The sequence below is a fragment of the Notolepis coatsorum genome (genome assembly GCF_963971535.1).
Source record: "Notolepis coatsorum genome assembly, chromosome: 6".
In the NCBI taxonomy this organism is placed as follows: Eukaryota; Metazoa; Chordata; class Actinopteri; order Aulopiformes; family Paralepididae; genus Notolepis; species Notolepis coatsorum.
This window is the reverse complement of record NC_140170.1, coordinates 134,905,382-134,923,640: the sequence shown is the minus strand read 5'-3', so window position 1 is coordinate 134,923,640 and position 18,259 is coordinate 134,905,382. Positions and strand designations below refer to the sequence as shown.

General features: G+C 44.5%; 1 protein-coding gene across 1 annotated transcript in view; it reads right to left on the bottom strand.

Annotated features, from left to right (window-relative positions):
* cacna1sa (calcium channel, voltage-dependent, L type, alpha 1S subunit, a) overlaps positions 1–18,259 on the bottom strand; it is a 151,992-nt gene that overhangs the window by 36,070 nt on the left and 97,663 nt on the right. The gene's annotated exons all lie outside the window — the stretch shown is intronic.

Here is an 18,259-nt window from a genome sequence, read left to right as displayed (position 1 = left end):
TCCCCGGACCGGCGACCAGCGATATCCCCCGGAATATCACTGGAGCCCGGGGAGGGCTCGCGGCGGTCAGTGGAGAGCTCGAGCCGCGGGAGAGGGACCCCCGGCCCTGGGTTGAGTGGCGTCAAAGCCTACGCTCAGCGCACCGAGCAATCGGGAAGTGTGAGCAGCGGGCAGTCTGTGGTGGTGGAATATAACCCCCCGTTTGGTGCGCCAGGGCTAATCACCCCGGCCCCATGGGGAGAGCCACTCCCGGGCCAGGGGGGAGACATGTGTGTCTTCCCTGGTGTGTCACCGTCTATTCAGACGGAGGACCCTGAATTTTACCCCCCGTTTGGCTGTCAGGTTCTGAAACCCTCCCTTTTCTGTCGGGGTCCCCCATCGGAGGGACGGGGATCTCTATCTACCATCTTGGCAGGTCAGCGCCAGTTAAAGGGTGCGCAACTGCGTTTTTTTGTATTGCAATTCGCACGGCCCTGGCCGACGAGATTCGAATAAAAAAATCTCTGTTGGCAAAGCAAGTAATTTTCACTCCCAGGAAGGGGACGTGATGTGAGGTGTCTACCCCCGGTATTTTTCTGGTACCCAAGAAAATGGGGGGAATCAGACCCATACTGGACCAATCTCCGCTCAATCGGTCTATTGCGGGGAAACCATTCAGAATGTGGACCGTCAAAACACCTACTGCGTGTGTCGCGTGTGTGTGTGCTGAATGTGTCTGCTGAACCCGGAGAGGCGAGCCTACCTGGGGAGGACATGCCCAGCCCTGGATTATATGAACTGTGTCATTTGAAACTGTGGATTGTACAAACTGTTATTGCAACTGTGGAGGATTAGAGCGCAGTGTTCTGAAACATTGTTACTCGTTGAACTACCCCTCTCTGTCGAGATCAGTGAAAGTGCGCATTTGACTCTGACACATGAACGTGGGAGCTTGGCTTGTTTAACCGTGTGATTCCTTGCAACCAGGAGGACACTACTACATTGTAGGGCTGTCCCCGACTAAGGATTTGGATGGTCGACTAGGATTGGCCAAAATTTGCCATTAGTCGACTATTGGTCCACTTAAAAAAAAAATATATATATATATATATATATAATATTTTAAAAAATATATATTTTTTTTTTTTTTTTACTTTTTTATCGTTCCATTTGGGCTGTGGGGGTGCTTAATGCTTAATGTCTGAAGGAGTCGACTGAAGGCTTCTTGTGCTCTACAAAAGCATGCAATTGGTCCACTGATGGATACATCTTGATATTTGTCTAGTCTAGTGTGTTCATTAGATGAGTGAAATCCTCTTTCAGTGCCTCTGTGCCTGTTTTCGTAGGCAGTTAGCCCCTGGTATGCGTGTCATTCTAGGCCTCTTTTCTTTTGGAAAGAATGATAAAAAATAAAATAAAATATTAATATTTTTGATTTTTTTATTATATTCGACTAAGAGGTTGGCCAGTCGACTACGGCTCCTTTCGACCGATTAGTCGACTAATCGATTAATAGGGGTCAGCCCTACTACATTGTAGTCCGCCCTTGTGGCGGTAGGTATATTGGCCTTCGCTCGGAGTACACTGCTTCCCCGTTTCAGATGGAACGCTTTTCAGCCCACGGGCTGCGTTTATATACTGTCTTCTGTCTGTGATTCAGCGCTTCCACTGCCCCAAACCTAGGCTAGGATGTGGGAGGAGCATTCTGGCCTTAGGCATAACCTCTAGTATAAACAGCCCCCGCTACCCTACAGCCCCTTATTTTGCCGTGTGACACCCAGGGCGGGATCCACAAAGAATGGATTGCACGGTGCTAATTGCAGCCTTACTTACAATTCATTATGAATTGAAAATGGGGGACCCTGATGTAAACAAGACGAAAGTCTTTCTCTGGTCTGCATCGCCTTAACAATTGTGTGTATTGAGCCGTACTGATTGATTGATTGAAAATTGTATTAACAGATTGCAGAATGGGTACAATACAGTACGGCTCAATACACACAATTGTTAAGGGGAGGGGGGGAGGCAGCCTCGCAGATGTATCGTTGAAACAGGTTACCTCGCCGGAGTATTTATACCCCGCCCACACGGCTCAGATCGATGTAGTGCAGTTGCTGCCACAATGCGTTAGGGGGCGGTATTGACCGTCTGCAATCGCAGACACACTCAGAACAGTATGCACAAGGTGCCTCGATGAATTATGAATGGCAATAGCGAATAAAAGAAATAACGAGTTAAACACGTATATATACGTGATTGGCCATCAAGCGCTGGCTCCCAATCATGTATATATATACGTGGATGGCCCCAGATGTGTTAAACATTCTCTCCTTGTTTGTTTGTGGTGCTGGGGAATAATTTTTGGTAGTTCAGCTGAACTCTTTGGGAAAGTACACCCGTGCGCTTGCACCTCTTAGCTGTAGACTGGGGCACTTCCCATTCGGGTCTGGTGACACGTGCAGCAAGGTGGGAGGCGGGTTCACTTCCATAGACCTGAAGGATGCATATTTTCACATCCCGATTTTTCCTCCTCATAGGAAATTCCTGTGCTTTCTCTTTAGCAGGGAGTAGCGTACGAATATCAGAGAGGGTCGTTCGGCTATTCTCTGGCCCCTCGCACTTTCACCAAGAACATGGTGGAGTCGTGCCCGCACAACTCCATCTTTCTCTTTTTCAACCTCTCCAGCAGCTGTCCTCCTTGCATATCCGCTCTTCTCAGTACCTCCTCATTCTTGATCTTATCCTTCCATGTTATCTTCAGCATCTTCCTCAGCGTCCACATTTCAAAAGAGTCTATCATCCTCTTTGCCTCTTCATTCAGCGTCCATGCTTCTAGGGTTATTGTGCTAGAGGCTTTCCACCCTCCCCCTCACGCAGGCGAGGTGGAAAAGAGCCTTCACCTATTGTGTCCTGTTCAGACCAGGCTGCAGAAACAAATTAGTGGGGGGGCATAACATTTTCTCGGGGGGGCACAATGGTTTTTCAACACAGGTTCCCTTTTATACGTTTCAGCTGGCACAGCGGCGCTGTGGCTTGCTTGGCGCTGCCCACGGTGCTGAACTAAACAGCAGAGAGGAAATTGAAAAATCTAATTTCTCTCTATCTTAAGAACTTTCACTTATGCAAAAACAGACTGAACGGATATATATAACAGACCTGCTGGGGCAGCGGACTGAGAGCAGGGGACACAAACAGGCTGGATAAGATGGTCAAGAAGGCCAGTAGCGTGGTTGGGGTGGAGCTGGACTCTAGCGAGGGTGGCGGAGAGGAGGAACCTTGCTAAGCTCCAGGCCATCAGGGAAAACCCCTCCCACCCACTATACACAGACTTGGCTGACAGGAGGAGCATGTTATAGGCTCACACTACCTAAATGCAGCACTGAACGGCACAGGAAGTCCTTCATTCCGACAGCCATCAGACTATACAATGCATCACTGTGCCTCACTGCATCACTGAGCACAGAGTGACAATTACCATCTTCCTGGACTCTTACTTTTTAAACAGCACTGTGCATTATTACACCTACTGTAGACTTCAGTATATTTTTACTGTATTTATTTACTGTATCTTTTATTCAATTTTTATTCTATTTCATTTTATTCTATTCTTAGGCCATTTGTTTTGTTATTCTTATTTGTGACTTGTTCTGTCTAAATGTTTAATGTTGAGTGATTTGCAGTAACAAATTTCCCTCAGGATAATACTATTTCTATTCTATTCTATATCTTTGAAAAGTCTCCATTTATTCAACACTTCTGAATTCACTGACAAACTGAACTGAACTGACAAAAATAAGGTGCATAAAAAAGCAAACAATTCCTCCACAGGCTACTCACCATCATAAGTAGAGCGGCAAGCGGCGTTTGGGGACAAAGTGAAATCTTCTTAAAACACTGCCCCTCCACTCATTCCTGAACTTTTTTGTTAAGTCCTTCTCAAATGCCAACTGAATTAAATTGGCCTTAGTTGCGTCGATGAAGCATACTAAGGCGATGTTCTGTAAAGACGTTCTTGAGGGTAGAAAATGAATTCTCACAGAGTGCCGTGCTAGCTTCAGTAGTGTTGTTGTTGACATCAGTGCCCACTAGGGCTGTCCCCGACTAAGGATTTGGATAGTTGACTTTGATTGACAAAAAAAATAAAAATAAAATTTGCCAGGGTGGGCACAGCTGACTCAGTGGGCGGGCCCGGCCCCCTAATGCCCGCCCATGGCGCCGGGACTGGTCCTGTTCGGGCGCTTGCGATATATATTAAGCGCACACAGGACCTCAGGACTATCAGTCAACTATTTGTTTGTCATGGTAGCCCTAACATAGGTAAGGTGCTGTCAAAACAACACCTGTCACATTGTCAAGTCAAATCAATTTTATTTATATAGCACATTTCCAGGCAGCGGCAGCTGGCACCAAAGTGCTTCACAGGCAGGTTGATAAAAACAAAAGAATGTGATGCAAGATATAAGATTAAAAACATAGTAAAGCAATGAAAGTAATAAAAACAAAATAATATGATGCAAGATATAAGATTAAAAACATAGTAAAGCAATGAAAGTAATAAAAACAGGTAGGACACAGTAAAACAAAGAGGATAGAAGGGCCAGGGGTCTAGTGGTGATTAAGTGGGGAGGAAGGCCAAGGAGAACGGGTAGGTTTTTAAAAGTGATTTAAAAGCCTGCACGGTCTGGGCGGTCCGTACGCTGAGGGGGAGGCTGTTCCACAATCTAGGCGCTGCGGTGGAGAAAGCTCTGGCTCCCCTAGTCTTGAGCCTAGTTCTAGGCACCACCAATAGCAGCTGGTCAGCTGATCTGAGGGATCGGTGGGGGGTGTGGCGGTGCTAGAGCTCGGACAGATAGGGAGGAGCCGTGCCATTTAGTGATTTAAAAACATTTAAGGCTAATTTTAAATCGATCCTAAAGCGAACAGGCAGCCAGTGGAGCGAGGCCAAAACTGGGCTGATGTGTTCATGTTTTTTTGTTTTGGCATTGGTTGTGCAAGGGCATTGCCCTCTGTTACACCTTGGCTGGACAGGTTCCCCCCGCAGGCATCAGAGCGCATTCCACCTGTGGTGTGGCAGCCTCTGCTGCCCTGCTTAGAGGGGTCTCGTGAAGGACATTAAGCGCTGTGACTTCGTGGTCCTCCCCGGGTCCTTTTGTCAGATTCTATCGCGTGGACGTGACTGTGAGCTCTGTCTCTCGTGCGGTCCTTAGGGCTAGGACCTCTTCTGCATCCCGTTGCTAGTGTGTTAGCGGGATGTGTGTTGATGTAGACAGTGTGTTTTTACGCACGGTCTACTCACGTTGTGAGTTTTAGGGAGGCTGCGCCTTATTACACATAGTGTCGGAGTTCTATCCTTCCGCTCCTCGTTAGGATGAGTGTGGGGCTAGGACCCTCCTCGCTTTGGTGGTCGTGAGAGGACCTCAGGGGGTACATTTATCGGGGCTACGAGCCTTGCTTTCCGCCCATTAGTCCAATAGGCGAAGCAAGACGCGGAGCCAGTAGGAAATATAACGAAGGTTATCCTATAGAATAGAATAGAATAGAAATACTTTTATTATCCCGAGGGAAATTTGACACTTAACCCTAGTTACTGTATATGATTACTGGCAAATCGTCTTGCTTTTTGGCCCTGAGGACCCCCGGCTGTTTTTCACATGAAATTCAGACTCTGAAGGGTGAGCATGGCCACTTCAACGGGTTATATACTACCGGAAGTGGGCGTGGCTAGGTAGATGTAAGTGTTTTTGTTTTTTCAACGTGCGTCATAGACGTGAGCATAGTCCTGTTTCCATGTTTCTTTTGATATTTTGTTCAATTTGTTTTTTTTACGTTCTGCATTGCTTTTTGTTTGGACATTTATTATATTCTGTTTTGTGTTCTGGTTCCGTTTACACCAATTCCTATATATCTTCATCTATAATATATATTTGTATAATAAATATATACGCTTTTGTGTTTTACTCCATTCCTCGTCTCTATTCGCTCTGAGTCTGCGTTTGGGTTCTGGCTCTTGTATATCTGTAACAAACCATGTGCTTAAGTGGAGAACAATTATACAGTTCAAAAGAACACAGTAGATGTAATCAGGCTACATTCAGACTGCAGGCAAGTGGCCCAAATCAGATGTTTTTGCTCATATGTGACTCAGATAAAAATAAAATTGTAAAACTAATCACATGGAATCTGATCTTTTCAATTATCCTAATGTGATCCTAAATGATCCTAAATCAGATACAGGCATGATTTTCTTTTATGCAACCTCAGTTTGACCAGTCATATCAGAATTCAGAATTTTACTTTTACATCACTCTAAATTGACATTTGTCACAATTCAGCACTGGCAGGAGTCTCTCAGTGATTATACAACGGCATGCAAATTTCTCGATTCTGATTGGCTGAAACAGTCAATTTACACGTATGTATTCTTCACAATTCCACGCTCCTGGTCCCAGGACCCGCCCACAACCGAATTACAATCACTCCGCCGTGCGGATTTTTAGGAAAAAACAATATGGCGGACAATAATCTTTAACAAATGGATATGTTGATAGCGTCATAACGACTAAATATAAACCGATTCTGTCACGGCGAATGTCTTAGTTCTTTAAACAATGTTGGATGATGTAATTGATGGGTCATGAGTCATTGTGGAACAAATAAAAAATCGCGCGGATTGATTGATTGATTAATTTGCATTTTTATTAAATTTTTCTTCTCCTTTCTATAGAATCAACTGGGAAGTGCGCTGTTTTAAGTGAGGGTGGACTGAATGGATATGTTGATAGCGTCATAACGACTAAATATAAACCGATTCTGTCACGGCGAATGTCTTAGTTGCTTAAACAATGTTGGATGATGTAATTGATGGGTCATGAGTCATTGTGGAACAAAATAAAAATCGCGCGGATTGATTGATTGATTAATTTGCAATTTTATTTTTATTTTTTTACCTACTTTCAAGCAGCTGGGAGGTGCGCTGTTTTAAGTGAGCATGGCCTATTGAATTGATTGATTGATTGATTGATTGCTAATTTTATTACTGTCCGCCTGGTTTCCAACTGGTTAAGTTTAGGCCCTCTTTCGAAGTTGGTTAAGGTTAGAGTTTGTCTTTAGAGCAGGGTGATAGACCACCAGCCCTGGTTCCAAACTCTAACCTTAACCAACTTCGAAAGAGGGCCTAAACTTAACCACTTGGAAACAAGGCGGACAGTAATAAAATTAGCAATCAATCAATTCAATAACCCACGCTCACTTAAAACAGCGCACCTCCCAGCTGCTTCTATAGAAAGTAAGTTAAAAAAAATAAAAATAAAAAAAAATTCCTATAGGGCAAAGAAAACTTTTTTTTAATTTGTTTTACCTACTTTCTATAGAAGCATCTAAGAATGAAGTTCTATAGAAAGTAGGTTAAAAACTAAAGAAAAGTTGGATGTGTTAGTTTTTTCAAAACTGGTCGATTTCCGAATAAAATGAAAATAGCAAAAGTCATACCTCTGTTCAAGACTGCACCACTTCACAAATTATAGGCCTGTTTCTCTACTTCCTCAGTTTTCAAAAATATTAGAAAAACTCTTCAACAACAGATTAGATAAATTCATTGATAAACATAATTTACTCACCGATAGCCAGTATGGATTCAGAACACACCGGTCAACATCACTAGCGTTAATAGAACTCATTGAAAAAATCACAAATTCCATAGATTAAAAAAAACATGTAGCTGGAGTATTCATTGACCTAAAAAAAGCATTTGATACTATTAATCATGATATATTAATCAGGAAATTGGAGAGATATGGGATCAGGGGGGTAGTATTGGACTGGGTGAGAAGCTATCTAAATAAAAGACAACAATTTGTGACAATGAGAGATTATAAATCTGAATGTTTGGACATTGCTTGTGGTGTCCCCCAGGGGTCAGTGTTGGGTCCAAAACTGTTCATCTTGTACATTAACGAGATATGTAAAGTATCCAATATATTTAAATGTATTTTATTTGCGGATGACACTAATCTTTTTTTTTCTGGTGAGAATGTCCAGCAGCTTTTAGAGGTCATCACATCTGAAATGAAGAAATTGAAGAAATGGTTTGATAGAAACAAATTATCATTGAACTTGAGCAAAACTAAAATTATGTTGTTTGGAAACTGTAGATTGGATACTCAGGTACAAGTTAAAATAAATGATGTGATTATTGAAAGAGTTTATGAAAATAAATTCCTAGGTGTAATAATAGACCATAAAATCTGTTGGAAACCTCACATAAAACTCTCACGAAGCATTTCAGTCATGAGTAAAGTAAAGCACATTCTGGATAGAAAATCACTCTACATTCTCTACTGTTCACTAGTTTTACCATATTTAAATTACTGTGCTGAAGTCTGGGGAAACAATTATAAGTCTACACTACAACCACTTTTTATACTCCAAAAAAGGGCCATAAGGATAGTTCACATTGCAGGTTATCATGATCACACTAACATATTGTTTTTGGAGTCAAATACATTGAAGTTAAATGATCTTGTGGAATTTAAAACGGCACAATTAATGTATAAAGCAAAAGGTCATGCACTTCTAAGAAACATTCAAGAATTGTTCTTTGATAGGGAGGGGGGTTATAATCTGAGGGGAGAACACAATTTAAAAGTGCTAAACGTACGCACTACCATGAGAAGACACTGCATCTCGATATGTGGAGTGAAACTGTGGAACAGTCTAAATGTGGTGCTAAAGCAATGTCCAAACATGAGACAATTCAAACTGATGTATAAGGAAATTATGTTCACAAGGTACAGGGATGAGGAAGGGACTTGATATTCACGGGTGTTTACATTTTTATTTTGTTTTCTATTTTATTTCTTTCATGTTTTACATATATAGTTTTTGTTTTTTGTTTTGCATATATATATATTTTTCTTTTTCTTTTTTCTTTTCTTTTTTATGTTTTAAAATAGTACACTCATTTGAGTAGTGGAAAAGGGGTAGGATTAAATAAGTGTATACTTCTTCCTACTCCTTTTCGAACATGTAGATTGAGTTGTTTTGCTTTTGTTATTGTTTGTTTGTATTCATTGCATGTTCGAAATAAAGATTTCAAATAAAGAAATTGTTTGGTTGGATGTCTAGGTGAAAGACAGTTGGATGTGTTAGTTGGTTGGATGTCTTAGTTGAAAGACAGTTGGATGTGTTAGTTGGTTGGATGTCTTAGTTGAAAGACAGTTGGATGTGTTAGTTGGTTGGATGTTGTGGCCATTCTCTCTATGTAATCTATCTGTTTGGTTAATAAACCTTGTTATTATCCAAACCTCGGTTGACTGAGAACATTCTTCTTCAGGATATCCACAAATATCCCACAATGTCCTACTGAGAACAGTTGGATGCACTTCCGAGCTGCTTCCACATGGAGGCAACTTCTCGTCTCATGATGACCTGGCTGTCTGAGCAGCCAATCATGATTTATGACATTATGCACTTTCAATAAAGCATTATTTAAAAAAAAAAATTGTCATTCTTGTGGCAGCAGCAGGGACGACGACGACTTCGTAACCTAGTTACTTTCAAAGTAACTAAGTTACTTTGATAATCAAGTAATCAGTAAAGTAACTAGATAACTTTTTAAAGGAGTAATCAGTAATCAGATTATTTTTACAAGTAATCTGTGGCATCACTGTGTAGGACACACACACAGACACACACAAAAAGGGGAATCTTAAAGTTACCCCAGAGGGGTAACCACTGGAATCGCTGAGCGATGAGAGAGGGTGGGGGAAAACACAGGAATAAAATAATTAAGCATTACATCATGCGCAGGAGTGGTTTGTGAACAATAAACCATGCCTAGGGGTGGTCGTTAGACCCCCCTAGGCATGGTTTATTGTTCACAAATCACGACTGCAAGTGGTGTAATGCTTTTATACAACTGCCATATTCATCCAACCTTATTGCTATACAATAAACACACATTAATAGAAGATTTATTGAAAAAACCATCCGCCAGAAAAAGTAGTTCCCACAACTACAAAAAAGACAAGTTGCCTCCATGTGGAAGCAGCTTGAAGTGCATCCAACCAACTAACACATCCAACTGTGTATTATTGGAATGATTGAGAGAAGTTGCCTCCATGTGGAAGCAGCTTGAAGTGCATCCAACCAACTAACACATCCAACTGTGTGTTATTGGAAAACTAACACATCCAACTGCCTTTCAACTAAGGCATCCAACCAACTAACACATCCAACTGCCTTTCAACTAAGACATCGAACCAACTAACACATCCAACTGCCTTTCAACTAAGACATCCAACCAACTAACACATCCAACTTTTCTTTAGTTTTTAATTATGAAGTTAGTGGTTATTGGAATGATTGATTGATTGATTGAAAATTGTATTACCAGATGCAGAATGGGTACAATACAGTACGGCTCAATACACACAATTGTGACAAAATGGCATCCAATGTAATAAAAAAAGTCAACCAACGAACTCGTTTCTTGTACCGGATCTCCTCACTGGTAAACAAGAATACCCTGAAGACTCTAGCAGGAGCACTCATTCAAGGGTACTACGACTATGCTTGCACCTCATGGTACCAAAGCACCTCAAAGGCGCTAAAAACAAAATTACAAACATCTCAAAACAAACTGGTCAGACTACTGCTTGACCTTACTCCTAGAACCCACCTCACCCCTGCCCACTTTGACAACCTAGGATGGCTTAGAGTAGACGACAGAGTACAGCAACTTGCAATGGGCCTGGTCTACAAGATACACTACACGACCAAGGTACCCATGTACATGACTAAATACTTCCAAAAGGTCAGTGAATACCACGATCACAACACCAGAGGGAGCTCCACAAATCATGTTAAACCCAGATTCGGCTCAAACAAGGGACTAAACACGTTTCGCAATTATGCCACATCAATGTGGAACGCCCTACCCAAAGCTGTAAAGGAATGTGAATCACTACCCACTTTCAAAAACACTCTCAAAAAACACCTAAGGGAGACTGCAACTCGAAACTGGCCCCTGTAAATGTCCGAACACAACCCCCTCCAATGTACAGTAAATTACCAAGTATGGTCTTGTCAATAATCCAATGTACAGTGTTGTTTGTACAGTTGTACAGTGTCCCCCCCCACCCCTCCTACCCAACCCCCCCCCCCCCCCCCCACTCCTACCCAACCCCCCCCCCCCCACCCACCCAACCACCTCCAATGTACAGTCCCCACCCACCCCTCCTACCCAACCCCCCCCCCCCACTCCTACCCAACCCCCCCCCCCCCCCCCCCCCCCCAACCACCTCCAATGTACAGTCCCCCCCCACCCCCACCTACCCAATCCAATGTACAGTTTCTACGCCTAATGTATATACTCTTTTCTTTCTGGACTCTTTTTGTATCACAAACAGTACTGTAATTGCAAATCTGGTATGTCATAAATGTATAGATGTAGCAGTACTGTCTATCTGTATGTCATGTATGTCATATATGTTACGATGAATTGAAAATGGGGGACCCTGATGTAAACAAGACGAAAGTCTTTCTCTGGTCTGCATCCCCTTAACAATTGTATGTATTGAGCTGTACTGTACTGTACCCATTCTGCAATCTGTTAATAAAGTTTTCATTCATTCATTCATTCATGCAGACCTACTTTCTATAGAACTTCATTCTTAGATGCTTCTATTGAAAGTAGGTAAAAAAAAAAAAAAAACATTGCAATTAATCAAAGACTGTGTGTGTGTGTGTGTGTGTGTGTGTGTGTGTGTGTGTGTGTGTGTGTGTGTGTGTGTGTGTGTGTGTGCGCCCGACCGAGTGAGTGTGTCTGGAAGCCAGACAATGTTGAGAGATGAGCTCTGGCAAGGAAGAGGAAGGGATAAAATTGCAAATTAATTAATCAATCAATCAATTCGCGCGATTTTTCTTTTGTTCTATAATGACTCATGACCCATCAATTACATCATCCAACATTGTTTAAAGGACTAAGACATTCGCCGTGACAGAATCGCTTCATATTTAGTCGTTATGACGCTATCAACATATCCATTTGTTAAAGATTATTGTCCGCCATCTTGTTTTGATCCGGCGGAGTGATATGTGATTCGGTTGTGGGCGGGTCGTGGGACCAGCAGCGTGGAATTGTGAAGAATAAATACGTGTAAAATGACTGTTTCAGCCAATCAGAATCGAGAAATTTGCATGCCGTTGTATAAATTAAAATAAAATCTGTAGAACACACAAAACACCAGTATAAAATAACTGGGGGAAAAACCCAAAGTAACCACCACTGCCTAGCAGTTGAAAACAACAAAAAAGAGCACTCGAGACAGAGAAAACCTAGCTTGGTTGACTGTGTTCGGATGCTTGTCCATTTCATGTTTTTCCTCAATAGTAGAGGAGCTTGGGACACTCCTCTACTATTCAGGAAAAACATGAAATGGACAAGCATCCAAACACAGTCAACCAAGCCTACTTAAAGGCACTGCACACCTGACACCAAACAGGTGGCAATCAAGCCCACACAAGCCCATGCCGCATGGCAATTAACTGGTGTCTGGTGATTGACAGCTCACCAGATAAAAAAAAATAACTGGTGTCTGGTGATTGACAGCTCACCAGAGAAAACCCAAAATACATCCAATGCACACTAGAATAAACAAAAATAAAACCCACATAAACCGTGATCCATCACAGTTCTGTTTCATAGTGGATCCACTCGGCATCACTCTAGCACTGTCCTCGCACACATGCACGCGCACTGAATAAAGACCACAATGCACCTTTATATCCCAATATTTGTCTGACCACACCCCTATCAGCTCACCTACATAAGCAGGTGTGTGGTCACCTGCTCTCCTCCTTTCTCGCTTTCACCACAAGGAAGTGCCTCGGTAGATCCCCACTTGACGTGAATGTGATAGTAGGAGAAGAGTTGGAAAACAAGAGATACGTTGACATCATATCTTTATTTTCTCTCTCACTATATTCGAGAAAATACGGCGATATTGTCTTCGTACTGGAGTGTCTGGAAGATGATGATCATTCAAAAAATCCTCCACCGGTTTTCGTATTGGGAGCACGCCGCTGCATGCCTCCCAACTGCAGTTCCTTGCTGTGGCTGGTTGCGGTAAAACCTTTCAGCGGCAGCTGGACTGTTGGACGCGCCGCTGTTGTGAGGAGCGGTGGGTTCCAGGTTGGTGAGTGATGTTTTGCTTGCGAGCTCCACTTGTCTGTTAGTGCTATGGGGGCTAGCTGACAATGTTTACGAACACCGGCCCCAGATTAAGGGTCCTTTGTTCAAGCCTCTTAGGCAACGGCAGAGGACCTTGGTCTGAAGCCCATTATAGTTAACTAGTGGGCCACGACCAGTAACACTGGTGATCCCTGTGTTTTCTGGACGAGTGGATGTTTCTCTGTCACCGTGAGGCCCCGTCTTTCATATACAAATGAGAGGAAATATGGGCATGGATGTTCGTTAGTGGAAGATCTGTGTTCAAGTCAGCTACAGCCCATGGGAATTGTGCTGGCCCCGCCGGGTGTTGGTAAAATCACCGTTGTAAAACTGTGTTAACATTTCGTTTCTCTTCTCTCTTAAACAGTGAGGAGGGTTTCAGAACGGCGGCCTGTCTGAGTGATTGTTATATCATTGTGTACAAGTTCAGGTGATAGCTGCTTAGCTTACGTGCTAGTGGTGGCCTACTGTTAGCCAGTCAGCTGTTAGCTGCGGCGCTAGCCTGTTGTGATCACTAGGCTAGGAAACGTTAGCTTGCGTGCTAGTTGTGGCCTACCTAGGCTAGGCTAGGAAACGTTAGCTTGCTGCTATCGGCCGAGGGCGGCCGTTAGCTTAATGCTACACTGTTGAACGTGCTTTGATTATAACATGTTTTAAACACTCTTGACTACGACGTCATCTTTGACAGAGGATGTTTGTCGAACCTGCCCTGAGCCAGGACGGCAAGGACTGCGTCAACAAGGGGGACCGTAGCGGCGGGATGGAGCAGCGACGCTGCCCAGGTCGACAACACAGAACGGCTGTGTTTACTACGGTGCCTTGTTAGAGACTGCAGTTTCGCTTGATCTGCGCTCAAGGTAGGCAAGGTCTGACCAGACCTTGAGCACTTCTTCTTGCTTTCCCTTCTAAATGTTTTGTAAATAACGATGTTTTCCAAAACGAGTGTTGCTGCACTACATTTAGGATACGATGCGAGTTATGTGTGAATTGTCTTGTCACTGGTATTTAGCTTCTCCATGCAAATCGGGTTGTTTGTTACAGATGTGAAAATGATCTGGTTTGTTGTGTTGAGAAACATCATGTGTGTTTATGTACTGTGTACTCACAACTAAGGGGGTTAAACTAACCTATAAAGCTATGCTTAGTGACATATGAGTAAAGAATGATTCTTTTCTCAGCCTGTAATGACAATGAACAGTGTGTTCACATATTAACAGGTTTACCTGTTCAACTGGCCGTATTAAGGGTAAAGTAGGAGGGTTGTGTTTCCCCCCGGTTCCCTGGGGACTTCTTCATCCTCCTCTCAGACATGTTGTTACACTATATTGTGTCACTGTGTGGTAGGGATATGATGTAACCCTTAGCTTGATTGCTGAGGTTGTGCTAAAACAGCTTGAGGAACTTTATTTTCCTAAAGGAAAAGATTGTTTGGTCGCTTTTCGTGTGTGCTTAGCAAGGCCTGTGGCCGATACTAATGGAGAATTATGTATTCTCTCATTATGAAAAACGGCGTTCCTCTGTAGAGTGTTTTTGCCATTTTTTGTAGGTGATGATGGGTTGTGTGTGTCATGTGACCTACAACTGGGTTGGGCTGGCCACAGAAGCACATGTGTAAGTTTGGTACCGGGGCTCTTGGAGAGCCCTCTCTATTCTGTGTTTTTTCCTTAGTAAAAATCAGATAGCAGGTTAGCACATGCGCTGTGTGAAGCTGTTAGACGCTTCATGGAGCTGACTATGACTGTGTCATACTCTCTTTTTGTCATTACATCGTATCATGGGTGTGGGGTCGTAAAGGGGTGAACTGGTAACCTTTCCTCCCCCTTTTTTCTGTTGGTCAGGGGTAAACCCACCTGTCCTTCAAGGTTCCTGTCACGTTGCGGTTCGGCACGTTACAGGGTGAGGGGGGGTTGGGGGGAGGGAGTTTCCTGGTCCCATGCCCTGAAAGATTGGGCGTGTGCACCGTGGAAATTCCCCCGCCATAGAGTACGTCACTGAGCGCGTCTCTATTGGTAAGACTTCCGTGGGTTGTTCAGGTCCATGTTATGGATCTGTTTCAGGGAGTTGTCAGAGCTCCTCCTCACAAAGCTCCTCCTCAGGGAGAAGTGCCTTCTGTGAGTTCGGACTCTCCTTCCCAGTGAGGGAGCCTCCTCAGAGTTTCAGAGCCTCCTCCTCAGATTGTTAAGGTGAGTAGAACTTCAAAAAAAGGAGTTCTGCTCTATTGTGTGTGTATTCGATTCAATTCGATTATTGAGTGTGTATTGGTTCAGTGCCTCCTCCTCGGAGAGCCCTAACCCAAGTGTTACATAGCTCAATGTTGCAATATTTCTTTTCAATCTATACAGCTCGCGTGGGAAGTCTCTCTGGGGATTCCCGTCTCCTCCCTGTGGCGAGGGTGGCGGGATGTAAAAATGAAAAAAAAATTTACCCTCAGCTGCGTCACGTGGGATTCATGTCAGTCTGTGTTTCTTTCTTTTTTAAATAAAAAGAGGAAAGAACGTGAAGCACGACGGCTCCTTGTCGTTCTCCCAGGCGACTTGGAGGAACAATGTCTGGTGTCTTGTTAGACTATCCATTGATGTGTTTGGGTCTCGACGCGTACATAGTGCTGGCTCGGGGTGTTTCTGATAAGAATCACGCAGGGGGCTAGTACGCCTTGGTTGCTCGTTATTAAAACAGCGTTTTTATAGGGCAACTGGGATGGAGTTTGTCTCTTCCGAGCGCCAGTTTACTGGGTTGTCTCGATGAATTCTCGTTCATATCTGGGGGATGTTAACGGAATAGATCAGAACATAGGTAGAGGGGTCTCACGCCCTTGGGGTGGGCCACTGAGCATGGTACAAATGGGACCGTCTGGGTGGCGCCCTCTTTTCATGTTTTAGATCGACACGCATACCTACCCCCTCTCCTGGAGTGGGCATGTCAGCGTGGTTAGGGCAAGGGACTGGTTCTGGTCGCGCTGGTCCAGGTCAGTTAACCTGTTGTCCGCCGGGGACGCAGATCTGCTGTTCTGGTACCCTGAGGGACTTGTGCTTTTTTCAGGGGGAAAAATGCCGGGTCGGCCCGGGTGTCACAGGGTTAGGCGTTATGGAGACCCTTTGTTGGGTACACGTTGTACCTGGCACTATCATAAAGGGGCGGGTTCTCCTTTCTTTCGCTCCTCTCTCACGCATGGCGAAGAGGGGGCTGTTGGGGTGGTCTTCTGGACCTCCTCTGGTAACCCTGTGTGCTTCCCGAGCCGCCGGGCCCGGTCCGAAGTAATGTTTCGTTGAACCGTAGGCCTGGAATAACCCTTTTTGGAAACTGAAACACTTGTACTGCGGTATAGCTGGTGTATACCCGCAGGTGTGTTTTGGAGTTTTTTCTTGAGGGGTTATAGGAACAACCACCGTATGTGGTACCAAGAGGGTGGTTGATTCCCTGGTGTGTTGGAGCAAAGTCAACTCCCGGGTTACCCGGTTGAGTGTGCCCCTGCACGTTCATGACGTCTGACAATCGTGTCAGCCTTCTCTGCCTCGACCCCTCTGGGTGTTTTTTTTTTGATGGAGGCTTTGTCATGGTGCGCAACAATGCCAGCATACGCCCCTTCCGCCAGGGTACTGTTTTCAGTTGACCCCTTTGACGCCTGTCTCGTCCGCAGTGCTCCAGGCTCGGGTCTACAGCCTGCTGCCTGGTTTCCCCGGTGCGCTGCCTGCTTCCGTTATGGTTAACCTTTTGAGTGCTTCAAAGTTACGGCCATGCTGACTGCCTGTGTTGCAGGGTCAGTGTGCCAGGCGGCGTACTAGTGGGGGGAAAAGCCCGCTCTTGGAGGGGCCCTGTCCGAATATGCTGGCGATGTGGGGGGCGGTGTCACTAAGTGACCGCCTGGTGAGGTCTTGATGCTTGGCGTCATTGACCTCTCCGGGCCCCCTTTTTCCAGGGGATCCAGTCCCTTCAGGGGGTCTGGGTCTTCCTTCGCGCTCCGCTGCTACGGCCTTGCCACGGGGTTGAGTTTGTTCTTGACTCCGTGATTTTGGGGGCAGTAACGAGGGTTGTTCCTTCCGTTTGTTCCCTGGTGGCATGTGGGTTGTGCGTGTGCGTAGTCGTGGGGTCAAGCCACGGTCTGCTCACCCTGTGCGTTGAGTTGCTCGAGTTCCTCTTCGCATGGTCGGATCCGTCTCCCTCCCGTCCTCCAATAGGGAGGGTATCCCTCCATTAGGGAGGGTCGGGGGGCTCGGTCCTTTCCGGTCTGATGGTTGTGGGGGGCCTCAGCGGGGTACATTTGTCGAGCTTCTGGCTTCCGCTCAGCTCCTGTTGTGCAGAATGACGCTGAGCGGAAACCAGAATGAAATAGAACGTAAGGTTATGTATATAACCAAGTTCTATGAATACTGGTGACGCTCAGCGTCAGGACGCCACTGCGGCCCTTGACCTCGCCTTGTGGTGAAAGTTTGGGAAGGAGGCGAGTAGGTGACCACACACCTGCTTATGAAGGTAAGCGGATAGGGGTGTGGCCAGACGGATGTCGGTATGTAAAGGTACATTGTGGAGTTTTTTATTCAGTGCTAGGCACAAAGTAAGGTTAGTGCAGAATGACGCTGAGCATCACCAGTATTCATAGAACTTGGTTATATACATAACCTTACGTTCTCTGTCGTGGTTTTGTAGTTCTCATTGTTTTTCCCTCCAGCTGTACCCATTTGTAATTTACCCAGGTGTGTCTTGTCTCATCATGCCTCATGTATAAGTATTCTGCCTTCCCCTTTGTCTGGTGCTGATCCCGTCTGTGTAGTATGTGTTCTTGTCTGTCGTTACTTTAGTTTCTTCTTCATTTCAATCCATGGTAATTATTTCATTAAATATTTCTTGTGACTACTTTGGCTACCGTCTCCTTATTATGTTACATTGACTCGACATCGAGCCTGCAGATTGTCAATGATAACGTAATAGGTGGTGAAGGAAGTAGCCTTGTTTTTCAATGTGTATATAATGTAAATATCGGTGGATGACAGCATCTACTCATAGCCATCTCAGAGGAGGAGGACAACAACAGAGAGAGAGTGTGTGTTAGCA